The sequence below is a fragment of the Coturnix japonica genome, chromosome 5 (genome assembly GCF_054131305.1).
Source record: "Coturnix japonica strain WE chromosome 5, WE-NBRP24, whole genome shotgun sequence".
NCBI lineage: Eukaryota > Metazoa > Chordata > Aves > Galliformes > Phasianidae > Coturnix > Coturnix japonica.
The window spans coordinates 43513966-43525698 of record NC_140667.1 but is presented as its reverse complement, the minus strand read 5'-3'; positions in this window follow the sequence as shown (position 1 = coordinate 43525698).

Genomic DNA, 11733 nt, shown 5'->3' with positions numbered 1-11733 from the left:
CCACATCCATAAGGAGGCAAGAAGGAAGCAAAGCACACTCCCAATGGTTTCCAGCTTGTGCTCTAATGCCAGGAGAAAAAGCTGGTAAGAAACAGTAGTATTTTAACACTCAAGAAAGCATGATATGCACTGTGCTAACAAGGTCAGTTTGGCATACCTAATTCTAGGCTGTCTAGTAAATGACTTGATGAAGGAAGGAGCTCAGATGACCATAAAGTCGAGGGGTTAGCAAAGGACTGGTAATCCAGCAAGCACTGCTGAAGTGATATCCAGTCATTTCACAGAAAAACGTGATGTTGTAGGACTGGAGCAGAAAAAGGGGACAGTGGAGAAAAGGCCCTTGTGCTGCAGGAAATGGTGCTGGTTTTGTAACCCCCTGTAGCTGCTTCCCCTTCTGATACTAAGGCAATTGTTTGACATTTTTCTTGTCCACGTGAGATTACCTGTTCCAGATTACTTACATGAAAGGTATTTAAGGGCACCAGTGTTTCATCGAGTCAGTCAAAAGTTCCTCATGGGGCCAGTCTTGCAGAATGGATAAGAAAAGTGAAAACTAATAATCTACTACTCCCAAGGCAAATTCATTGGCTTCTGAAAGCAAGGGAATAGGGCTGTTACATTTGTTTGTCTTGGAGTTCAACAGCTCCTGTTGTTAAGCTGGAAGAAATGGAGGCCTGTTTCCAGAGCAACCAACTTGATGGCATAAACTGCCAAATTCCTGTAGGGAATGGCTACAGTCTCAGAACATTAATCCAAATCCTAGGCTCAAAAATGAGTGAGAGCACTACAAAGTACACCTGGCTTAATTAGAGGTTTGATGTCCTTTTATTATTGGTGTAATCATAAGAGTCTAATTAGTACTGTGGATACTCATATACGAGTGAAATTTATTCTCTTTTCCTCATGGGAATACCTTCCACAGTATAAGTGATTTTAGTACTGACGGGAATCGATTAGATTTCTGCACCTGTATTGGCAATGACAGCGCTGTGAGGGGCAAGGTGTGAGGAGGCTGCAGCTGCTGATCCATTTTCCACCCATTTTGTGCTTGTTTACTGCAGTGTTGTTTCTAAGCCAGCTCAAGTGAAGTCACTTCCATCCTCACAGCTCTCAGATGACCTCGCAGCATGATTTTCTTGGCAAGTTTAAAAATCTGTGAGAATTACATTTGCTGAAACATTTCATAGGTTTTTTGTTCTGCTTTTTAATTTGTTTTCCCAGGTTCTTAAAGTTTCCTAAATTCCAGATGGGAATAAAGCTTATTCCCATGTATTACCAGTCACATTTATGATGCATAATGTGCCCCTTCTTAAACATTTTCAAAAGTCCATTTCCTAGCAGATCATTCCATCATATGTGTATGTACTCATACATGCAACATAACCTAGCTTTTAGCTAACAGAAACTAGGGTGTTCTCACTTCTCACTCAAAGTACATGCTTCCCTAATAAGAAAAACAAAGGAAAAGCTAACTGGAAAATGTCATAGTGTTTCAGTATTCACTCCCAGCTAAATCTTGAAGAAAAAAAAGCACCATCTTCAAGCCTTTGAAACAAAAGATGCCTGATACCAACTTTCCTTCTTCCCAATTTCCCACATGAAGGCAAGAAAAATGACACAGATTCATTGACCAAAAAAAAGATTAAGAAGGACTCAAGACCTGAGATTGGAGTGTAAAAAGCTCTAGCTTGATGAAACTTCATTTTTTTGTCTTGTTTAAAATACGATCAATGAGAGAACCAAATAAACATTGAGTAATGTTTATCAGGACCTGTTTAATTAGAAAATAGCACCATCACTATCCCTGTGCTTCTCTGTACACAAGAGCCTGATTGTCACAAGAAGCTATGGCAGCTCTGTTTGCCATTAAGATGATGTTTGCATTTTTCATCTTCCTGTAATGCCTTATTTTACAAGGAAAACAACAACAAAAAGATCCTGAGACAACAGACTCTTGGAGGGCCTTAATCTGACAGAGAGGTTTGTGTAGCGTTTGGCAGTGGCAACTATCCTTGTTGCTGCATTTTAACTAAACCATTCCTCACATGCAGGGGCTGGGACCAGAATTCAGTTTGCAATGAATTCCATCTGCCACAATGGGGTGAAACTGCAAGAACAATCAACTGTGCAACATTGGTTCCCTGCTGAGGCAAGTAGTGCTCTAAATAAATGTTCCTGCTCTTTAGCTTACTTGTATTTATATCTGTGCTGTATGCCCTGAAAAGTAAACCAGGCTCTTGAATGTGTGGCACCATTTCCCAGTGCACAGGTACACACAGGGGTGGTGAATGTGCCCTGCCACAAATGGCTGAAGCGGAAGAGGTGAGAGGGAGGGAGCTGAAGAAAGACAAGTCTTTCTTTGACATGTAGTGACCAGAACTATGTGTTCTCCCTTTCCATGTAACTCTTCAGTGGACTCTGTGTGGAAAAAGTAAACACTCAAAAAATAGATGAAATACTTCTAGGTGCTGGGGATGGACTGGGTTGCAGTGACAGCTTGATGAGCAGCGGCTGCCTATCTGTGCCAGCTCTTATTATGCTGTGGCACACACACACGGGGCTGCAGCTCCTGCCTGCTCCCTGCACTACAGGCACTGAGCACAGGATAGACTGGACCCTGCAGGGCTGTGCCCATTGGGGTGCCAAATCAGTAAACAGGTCTCCTCTCTGTTCATTGGCTGTATGTGTCCCGGCAAATCTGGCAGTACATTTTTCCCTACCAGCACTGAATTTCAAATAAACAAATACAATTTGCTGTCAGATTATGAATTGCACCACGCACTGAAGCAGCCAACAAACTGGGAGATCACACTAATGGGCTCTGTGTTTGTTTCACAGAGGCCCTAGGGGGACTCCAGTTCTGTTATACTTTCAGAATGTGACATGGAACATCAGGGCTGTACGATTAGAAGTGTTGGTTTTGGTGGAGCCCTGTCTGCTTCTTGTAAAAGTAAAATGAGGCATGATAAGAAGAAAGGAAGAGTGTTCTCTATCCTCTGAGTCCTGTCTCAGTATCTTATTGCCACCAAGTCCCTTGCCTTGCTGTGGCACTTCTCCAAGTATTATCACAACACAGTCTCTGGCTGATGCTCATCATGGTTGATAATGAAAATATCAATAGAAGTCCCTACTACTCCCCCTGTTCCTTTTGCATATGCACATTTCCCCACATTTACTTATACAGCTATTGCACCAGAACAAACTCTTGCCAGCTGTAGCTGCATTCCAGCAACTTAGGAACTCCCTAAGTTTTTAAGATAAATGCAGTGGTTATGCTCCTGCTAATTCCTCACATAGAAATCATAACTAAGCCAATGTTAAGTTAAAATGTCCTGTATTAGTTTTCTTTTTAATTCAAAATAGGGCAGTACAGTTTTAATTAAGCCCCTAGGACTTCCTAGTTGGGGTGCTATGTTTCCCTTTAATGTTCTCTATCAAACAAAATGCTCAGCATCTAGGTGTCAGCTCCTCCATGGAAAAAACATGCAAACATCCCTAGGAAGCTGGACAGTGCCCTCAGTAACATGCTATAAATGTTAGCCCCTAGAAGAAATTAGGCAGGATAATCTGTTTAGGTCCCTTCTATGCAAGCAATGCTTTTCCCAGTCATCAAAGGTAGGTAGGCTAGCAGAGGCCCTAAGCTTGGCCTTTGCAGCAGGACTAGAATGGGGAAAGGCTTAAGAAAACAAACAAGCAAACAAAAAAGCAACATGTTGGAAAAGACCCACAGCCCTATGCTGTAACACAACAGAAAAGACATCAGGGCAACAAGATCCTAGACCGCAACAAGTGAAAATCCACTCAGATGCAACAGCAATGGGCACAAAAATAAAGAAAGGGAAAAAAAAAAAAAAAAAAAAAAAAAGCTGCTTACCTTTGGAAGGCCCAAAAGGTCCACAGGCAAGCAGGGATCTCTAAATGGAATACCCTCACCTCCACTGCCAACCCTTAAATGAGGTCTGAGAACAGGTGGATCCTGGTTCCACCCCTTCTAGTCACCCAGCTGTGTTGCATGCACTAAGCTCCCCTGTGTTTTACCCTTTTTACTATTTTGTGGACCACAGCAACATTTTAGATGAAAACATGCAAATGATCTAACACAGAATTGTCTGCTACAGCAGGACTCAACATGGAAAATACCTGTTTTGATTTGCTCTCCTCTGATTAAATGCAGTTTTGGCATCTTATACCAAAGGTCTCAAGTTTTCTGTAAAAAGCATGAGTAAGGGTTTTCTGGCTTCTGATGAGCAGAGACCATCCTGCTTTGTGCAGACCCATCTGAATAGAGGCTTACAAAAGCTGTGATTATATAGAAACAGGAACAAGGACGGGCAGAAGGAATAACGTAGATGCGTTTGTCTCTCCCTTGTGCCTAATGACTCGATGATGGTGTGCCTGGGGAAGCCACAGAGGCTGTCTCTCCCTCTCGAGTATCTTTGCACCCAGCCAAAGCACCGGGAGATTCGTCGGCTAATTCCTTTGCAGGACCAATTAGACCGGGACGCCTGGCAATAGCGCGGAACAGACGCTGGGTGGCAGGGACACCCCGGTAAACGCAGCTGCTGGTGCCATGGACTTTGCTTCAACAGCCCTGACAGTGTGTGTACCTTTAAGGGTTCCTCCCGGGTGAAAGTAGGAGCAAAGCAAAGGAAAAGCAGTAGGAAAAGTAGTAATCACAATTACTCCTCTGTATAGGGCAACAAGCAGATCTTGCTATATGGATACATATGTGACAGGGGAAGCATTTTATTGGTGACATGTCCTCTCTGCTTTTCTGCATTATGCATTTTTATCTCGGTGTTTTCCAAGCCACCAATATATCACAAGCTGAACCATACAACCTGTTGTTCTTAGGGAGGGGAAAACAACGTCTTAGGTCATAACAGTTCTTTTGACTTCTGGCAGAAAGCGACTGTTCAAAGTTACATCCCAATGTAACCCAGCTGTGATAGTTCTGATTATACCTCCATTTCACTCAGCTGGTAAAGCCAGCACTCAAACAGTCATTTCTTAATAGCATCATTAAGCACATCTTTGATTCAGAAGCATATTGATTCCTATGTATCAACTTGATTCATAGCTATTGGTCAGCGTAAAATGTAGTTAATTCTGGAAGTAGGTTCTGTAGCAAGAGGGAAGAAGGGAACCTAAACAACATTATCACAAGCTGTCTACAAATAGCCCTGCCATCCTACTGAGACCCATACTATAAACAAACAGCTTTTCCAGAGCCTGGAAAAGTCTGATTTATCATTTAACTTGTGTCTTTCCACATCATAAAGCAGTCTGGAAATGTCAGGCCTACTAACTTCTGCCCATTATCTGTTAAAGGATTTGAATCGTGTTTGGTTTTGTTGTGCTTCATACACTGCACAGGCTACATTACAGGGATGCAATGAGGAGAAATGAACGGCTTCTGAGTTCCGGCCATAACAGTGTCTGGGCTCTTGATTTATGCCAGTGGAACCTAGTGTAACATTGGCACTGCTCTGCTCTAGTAGCACTGCCACAGAAACAAAGCCCAGAGTGATGCCAAGCATTTGCTTTTCTCATGGAAAAAGGGACTTTGAGTGGCTGAAGGAAAAGAATAATAAAAGAAAAATGATAGGCAGAAGCTTTCAGTTTGGGCTGAAGTGCTTTGAAGCATTTCATTAGAGGGGGAAAAGCATTATTGCTGAAATTGAACTGTTTCATTCAGCGAAAAATTCTGACTTATTCTCCAAAAACATGAAAGACCACTGTCAAAGCCAGAACTGCATGTTGTGCTTCTCATTTGCAGCTGTCATTCTCCCACGTCCCTGGGTCTGGGAACCCCAAGTAACCCCTCAGCCTCCTCACCCTGGGAGGCCCTGGCCTCGCTCTGTGTGGGGTGAGCAGTGCAATGCCCTGCCCTCTAGGAAAGTTGATGGAGACAGAGAGCAAACTGCAGATCTAAAGGCCCTGCAAATTTCATTTTTCACCCAGCTTACATAGGATGTTGACTTGAGCCCACACACCACTTAAGGACAGAAGAGAAATATCACATCAGTTTGTACGTGCAGCAACATAGGATGAGCTGATTTAACTCATGCCTTTCAAGAAGAACGAAGAGCCCAGGTCTCTTATTCTTGTGCCTTCACCATGGCACTAACTGCTGCTTATTTTTGAGAGAAAGCTAACAAACTCAGGTACGTCAATCCAGGTTGGAATAAGGACTGAGAACAAGATGAGTGCCCTCTTTCAGAGTGCCCTCTGAAATTTGAAGGAAGATCCTAGTCCTTCTCCAAAGAAGTGTGAGCACAGCTGTTTATTACCATTATTATTACTATTATTATTATTGCTGTTGTTGTTTTATTTCCATATAGCCCACTGGGATAGGAGGTTGTAGCAAGGTGGGGGATGGTTTCTTATCCCAGGTAACAACAATAAGATGAGAGGTAATTGCCTTAAGTTGTGCAAGGGAAGGTTCAGGTTGAGTGTTAGGAAAAACTTCCTTTCATTAAGAGTGGTGAGGCACTGGCAGAGGTGGTGAAGTTACTATGCCTGGAGGTGCTCAAAAAAGAGTAGATAAAGCACTGAGTGACATGGTCTAGAGCGATCACAGGCAAGGGTTGATGGTTGGTATAGATGATCTTATTGATCTTTCCAACCTTAATGATTCTATGATTCCACAATACTGGTTCATTCTGGGTCTCTCATCTCATGACGGCTGAGCCACTGAACCGCTACATCAAATTTTTCTGGAAGGAGAAGCCATTGCAGATGGTCTCCCATCTGTGTTACCAGCTGCAGGAAATTCTTTCATGCTCTGTGTAGTTGGAAGGCAAAAGTGTCATCTTGGTCATTCTAGCCCTTCCCAGCCCACTGTCCACTGTGCTTTGGCTAAGAGCATGAGCAGTATTCATCTGCTGTCCTATCTTTTTCTTTTTTTACTAGCTGGATAATTGGTGAGTCAAGGAGGGCTGATCTTGAGGAGTGGCTGCAGCTATTAAAACTGATGCTACCCTTGGACTCGGAAAAAAGGAAAAGTTATAAGCTAGATCTGAATGAACTTGATGCTGCCTGCAATGAATGCCTCTTGTTTCATCAACCAGTGACTCACTTAGGAGTGTCTAATTCAGTGACTCTTCATAAACAAAACTTTAGCATAAACAGCTCTTCTGTTTAGATAGGTGTGAGGAAAAAATCAAGGGCTTGGTTCACTACCTTCCAGTGTAAAGTACTGTGAGAGGATTCCTATCCCACTTTGTTGTGTTTTCCAGCAACCTTGCTCTTGTACAGGGACTTGGCAACATGCAGGACTGTGAACTGAATGTGCTGTTATGACATTGTAAATCTTGGGCAAGGACTTTACCAGCCAGCCATCAGCAGATCCCCTGTGTTTCATATAATCATTAAGGTTGGAAAAGGCCACTAAAATCCTGTAGTTCAACCACCATGTTTTGTAGGTAAGGAGTCACTTCCATGCAGGTTTGTGGTTGCTGAGACAACACAGTGTAGGGATCCTGCAGCAGGAGGAGATCTGTGCAGAGCTGCTCACAAAGGTCTGTTTTTGTAATTTCTTGGTAACTTTTTGCTTTGAATTTGGTCTCCAAAACCAGACTGCAGTTTCTCAGGTTCTGTGCAGTTCTATTCTGGAAATGAAAAGGATTCTTCTACAGGAAACCACTACTTGCCTCCAGTTCCCTCAAAGGCTATAAGATTTGAGCCCTCGCACTGTAGCCTACTCCATTCAGTGGGCATGAGGTTATCCCTGCTGGCACACTGTAGCCAGGAATGCATGGAGAGCGGGGTCAGAGAACGTGCAAAAAGAGTCTGACTCTGTATCCCATTAACTATATGGTAATGGGGTTACTTATTGTTATCATTATCATTACACTACCTGTATGGTTTCCTGCCCTCACTCAGAACTCATTGATATGCAGACTAGATCTCCATGATCTGGGCTTTGAGACTATAAGCTGAACTGATTTCCTCTTTCCCTTTCACTTCTGTAAGGTAAATTATTTTGCCCTGTTTCAGTATTTCAGGATTTTGTTTCATGACTGAAAGAGTTGAGTCAAGGTGCAGAGCTGGGCCCAAGGCCATAGCAGCCTGGGAAAAATGTCTTTGAATTCTTTGTGGCCCTTCCCCTGACCGCCCTCTAACCAAGTATTTCTCTGCATCTGCTATCTCCTTAGTAAGAGATTTACTCTGCCAAACTGCTATGGGACAGGCTGAAAAGAGCCCTTGAAATACTAATGGAAAAACCATAACAATTCTCACTTTCTAGATATGTCCATATATAGCAGTCTCTGAGCGTAGTTATTCATTCTAGCAGCCTGTGTGCTCTGCAGCTTTCAGCAGTGATACTCCACACCACAGGTTTACATTCCCAGGGCTGAGTCCTGAAAAGATCAGTTTTGAAAAACATGTTGTGACATCTCTCAGCCAAGAACAGTTTTTACACCCTATCTAGTGCCAGATTGACTAAAAGGAGCCTAATCTTCTGCTGTTCATGTTACAGACTTGCAGCAAGATGAGATCAGCAATGCTTTGTGCAGTGTGCATGCTGCACGTGTAGATGTACATATAGTGATTGCATATTCCCCCTGTAGTAGGATGGGTGAGAGAACAAGGAAAAAGATAAAATGCATGAATTTAATAGAAAAGTAAGGAAAAATAATAATCATAATGTTAAAACAATGTACAGAATGAGTGATGTACAACACAATTGTTCGCAAACTGCTGACTACTGACTAGGCAGCTCCTGAGCTGCATCTGCTTCACATTCTGCCTGCCAACTTCATTCAGGTTTGTAGTTCCTCATGATACCATAATGGCATGAGATATCCCTTTATATACTGAGGGTCAGCTGTCCTGGTTCTGTCTACTTCCAGCTTCTTGCACTCCCCCAGCCTCCCCTGGCTGGCAGGACAGTAAGAGAAGCTGAAATGTCCTTGTTGTACTGTAAGCACTGCTCTGCAACAACAAAAACATCAGCATGAAATCAACATTCTTCTCACCCTAAATCCTAAACACAGCTCCATACCGGCTCCATACCAGGGAAAAAGTTAACTCTATCCTATCAGACATAAGGAATACAAATCCCATTGGGGGATTCAGTTTTTCTTTTGGAAGCTTCCTAATAATTCTTTCGTTGCTGTCCTTGGCCCTGTTCCTTCCCCATGATCTGGCTGGCCTCTGGGCAGCCTGCTCACTTGATACGTGAACATTTTCAAGGGTGACATGTAGCTCCAGTTTGTTCTTCTGCAAGATGCTGCCATCCATCTAAAGCTGAGAAAGCTCACTTACCATGTCTGGAGGAAGAAATGAGAAAGCTTACCTGAAGTTGCATTTCTCGCTCACAGAGAGAAGGCCACCTATGATGGCTCCCAGTTACAAAATAGCTTCTATGTGATGCCAAGAGTCTCCTGCGTATTTACCAAGCCTTCCCTGGGGCTGGGCCAGCACAAGCGTAGGCTGGGCCTCCACAAGCCTTAAGGCTCTGCAAAGAGCTTTTGCATTTCTGTGTCTGCAGAAAGTTCACCAAGGTGAACCTCAAGCAGCATAACATGAGCACTCAGCCACTGGCAAGTAGAAGGAAAAGCTCCAGAGCAGTGCCAGCAGGCCTGGCAGGTGACACCTGAGCCACCCTGCTGACCTTCTTGGGTGCTGTCCTGGAACATCAGATCCAGGAAGAGATGAAGACATGGAATTTTGTAGGATGGCTTTCTCTTCTCAGTTGGGACAAACTTTCTTTTTTAAATCCAAATTAAAATAATGAATAACAAGGATTAATTTAACCAAAATATTGGGAGAAATCTTTTAACTATAATAAATCAACTTCAGTAGCAACATTTTATAAACATGGCTCAAAATTAGTCTTCAGGCACCCTGTATATTGCCATGGCCTGAATTGTGCTTGGCCCCTCTCCAGGAACTCATTTGATATCCATGAGAGATTTCAATTGGGGAGAGAGTCCAGGCTGAGCAGTGGCCACTGACACCACTCATTTGACAAGAATTTTTTCTAGCATGTTCACGAGGGGAATATATTTTACATCTGCAATCAGCAAAAATTGGAGAAACGTTCTCTTCAGCTGCTATATACTGTTCTGGGCTCTAAGGCTTTCTTGCAAAAGCAGGACATTCAGCACCACAAAACTAGTTTTTAAGATAGCGTGACTCTGTTGGCTCAATAAACCATAAACAATATGTTTAAAAACAATGCAGTTTTTCTAGCTTTGTATTCCCATAGAAAGGCTTCGAGGTCATCTGCCTTTTGTTGTAATCGCCTGACAAGATGGCTACATCCTTTACGTTTTGGTTTGTAGCTGAGAAAGCATCGTGCTTCCTGATGACAGCTCTTGCCATGAAGCCTCACCATATTCCAGGTAATCAGTAGGAAGACACAAGGGAAATGGACAGCAAAGTGGGTATATGTACAATCTACCACCTATCACCTATGCTTTACTGTGCTTTCTCTGCATGATATGTGCCAAGTACGTTCTAACTGCTTAGAGACCCCTGCAGAAGAGCCTGCACCTTGCAATACCTATAAAGGACCAGGATATCTGCATAACAACCTAATCTCAGTGCTGGGTACTGTCTAGCAGTGGGAACTGCTTCAAGATAACCAGCTAGGAGCACTCAAAAGTCAGCACTCAGCTCTCCCCTCTACCATATCTTGAGGTCAATCACAAATTCTGAAAATAGAAATTGGTACTGCTTTGCAATTGCCAGTTTTTAAATGTGGGAACTTTACATTTTCAAGGTCTTTCCCCACAGTTTTGAAGATGCTTAAAACAGGTTGCTCAGAAAAAAAGAGAAAAAAAAAAAATACCCACTGTTCTTTTCCCCACAGTCCCTACCTGAACGATGGAGATTGCTGCCCAGTCTGCTGAGTCCAAACTATTAGCAAGTCTGAGGTTATATAAAGTGCCTTTGCTGGAGAAGCTCTCACAATAGGAAACAAACCTCATTCTTCCCAAAGAGAGAGAAGAAAATAAGGTGGCTGAAGTGACTGTATTTCAGGGTTTAGTTAGAAAAATGCATTGGACTTCATACCTCTGCTGTTGAGGGCTTTAAGCTTCTGATCTCAGGGAATCTAATTTCTGGCAGACACAGTGAGATAGAAAATAGGAAAACTCTTCAGCAAGTAATGTATAGGTTGTTACTTCAAAATAAAGATTGAAGAATGAATAGAGACAGTCTGCAGTGATTCAACAAGGAAATTAATCTAGTGTGATATTTCACACGAATTATGTAAATAGACTTTAAAGAGAATCTGTTTAAAAAAAGAAAAATAATTAAAAACAACAACAACAACAACAAAAAACCTGGTACAGGGACTTCTGTGTCCTTGTAACAGGCTATTCCTTCAAATAGACTTGACCTCATTGTGAAAGAAAGCCAGTGACTTTTATGGCTCAGGGTCTAAATGCTGCCAAACAGCTAAACTATTTATAGGCTTAACACCTGACTAAGTGTTAAATAACTGTTAGTGGTAAACATCGTGGTGCAGAATTATCACTTCAGACTGAAACCATGAATAAACAATGCAAAACCTGGAATGAATAAAAGATTCACATAGGACTTAAGATGTATTTAAGAAGATGCAGTTAATGAATCTTCCATTAGTTGAATGCAACCCAACAGGATTAGAGACTTTAGAAATGACAGGTCATTTTTTACACATATGTAAATAACCTATCAATGAATTTTCACCTAAATGTTAAAATACAGTACAAAAAAGCAGATGGGTCAAGCAAC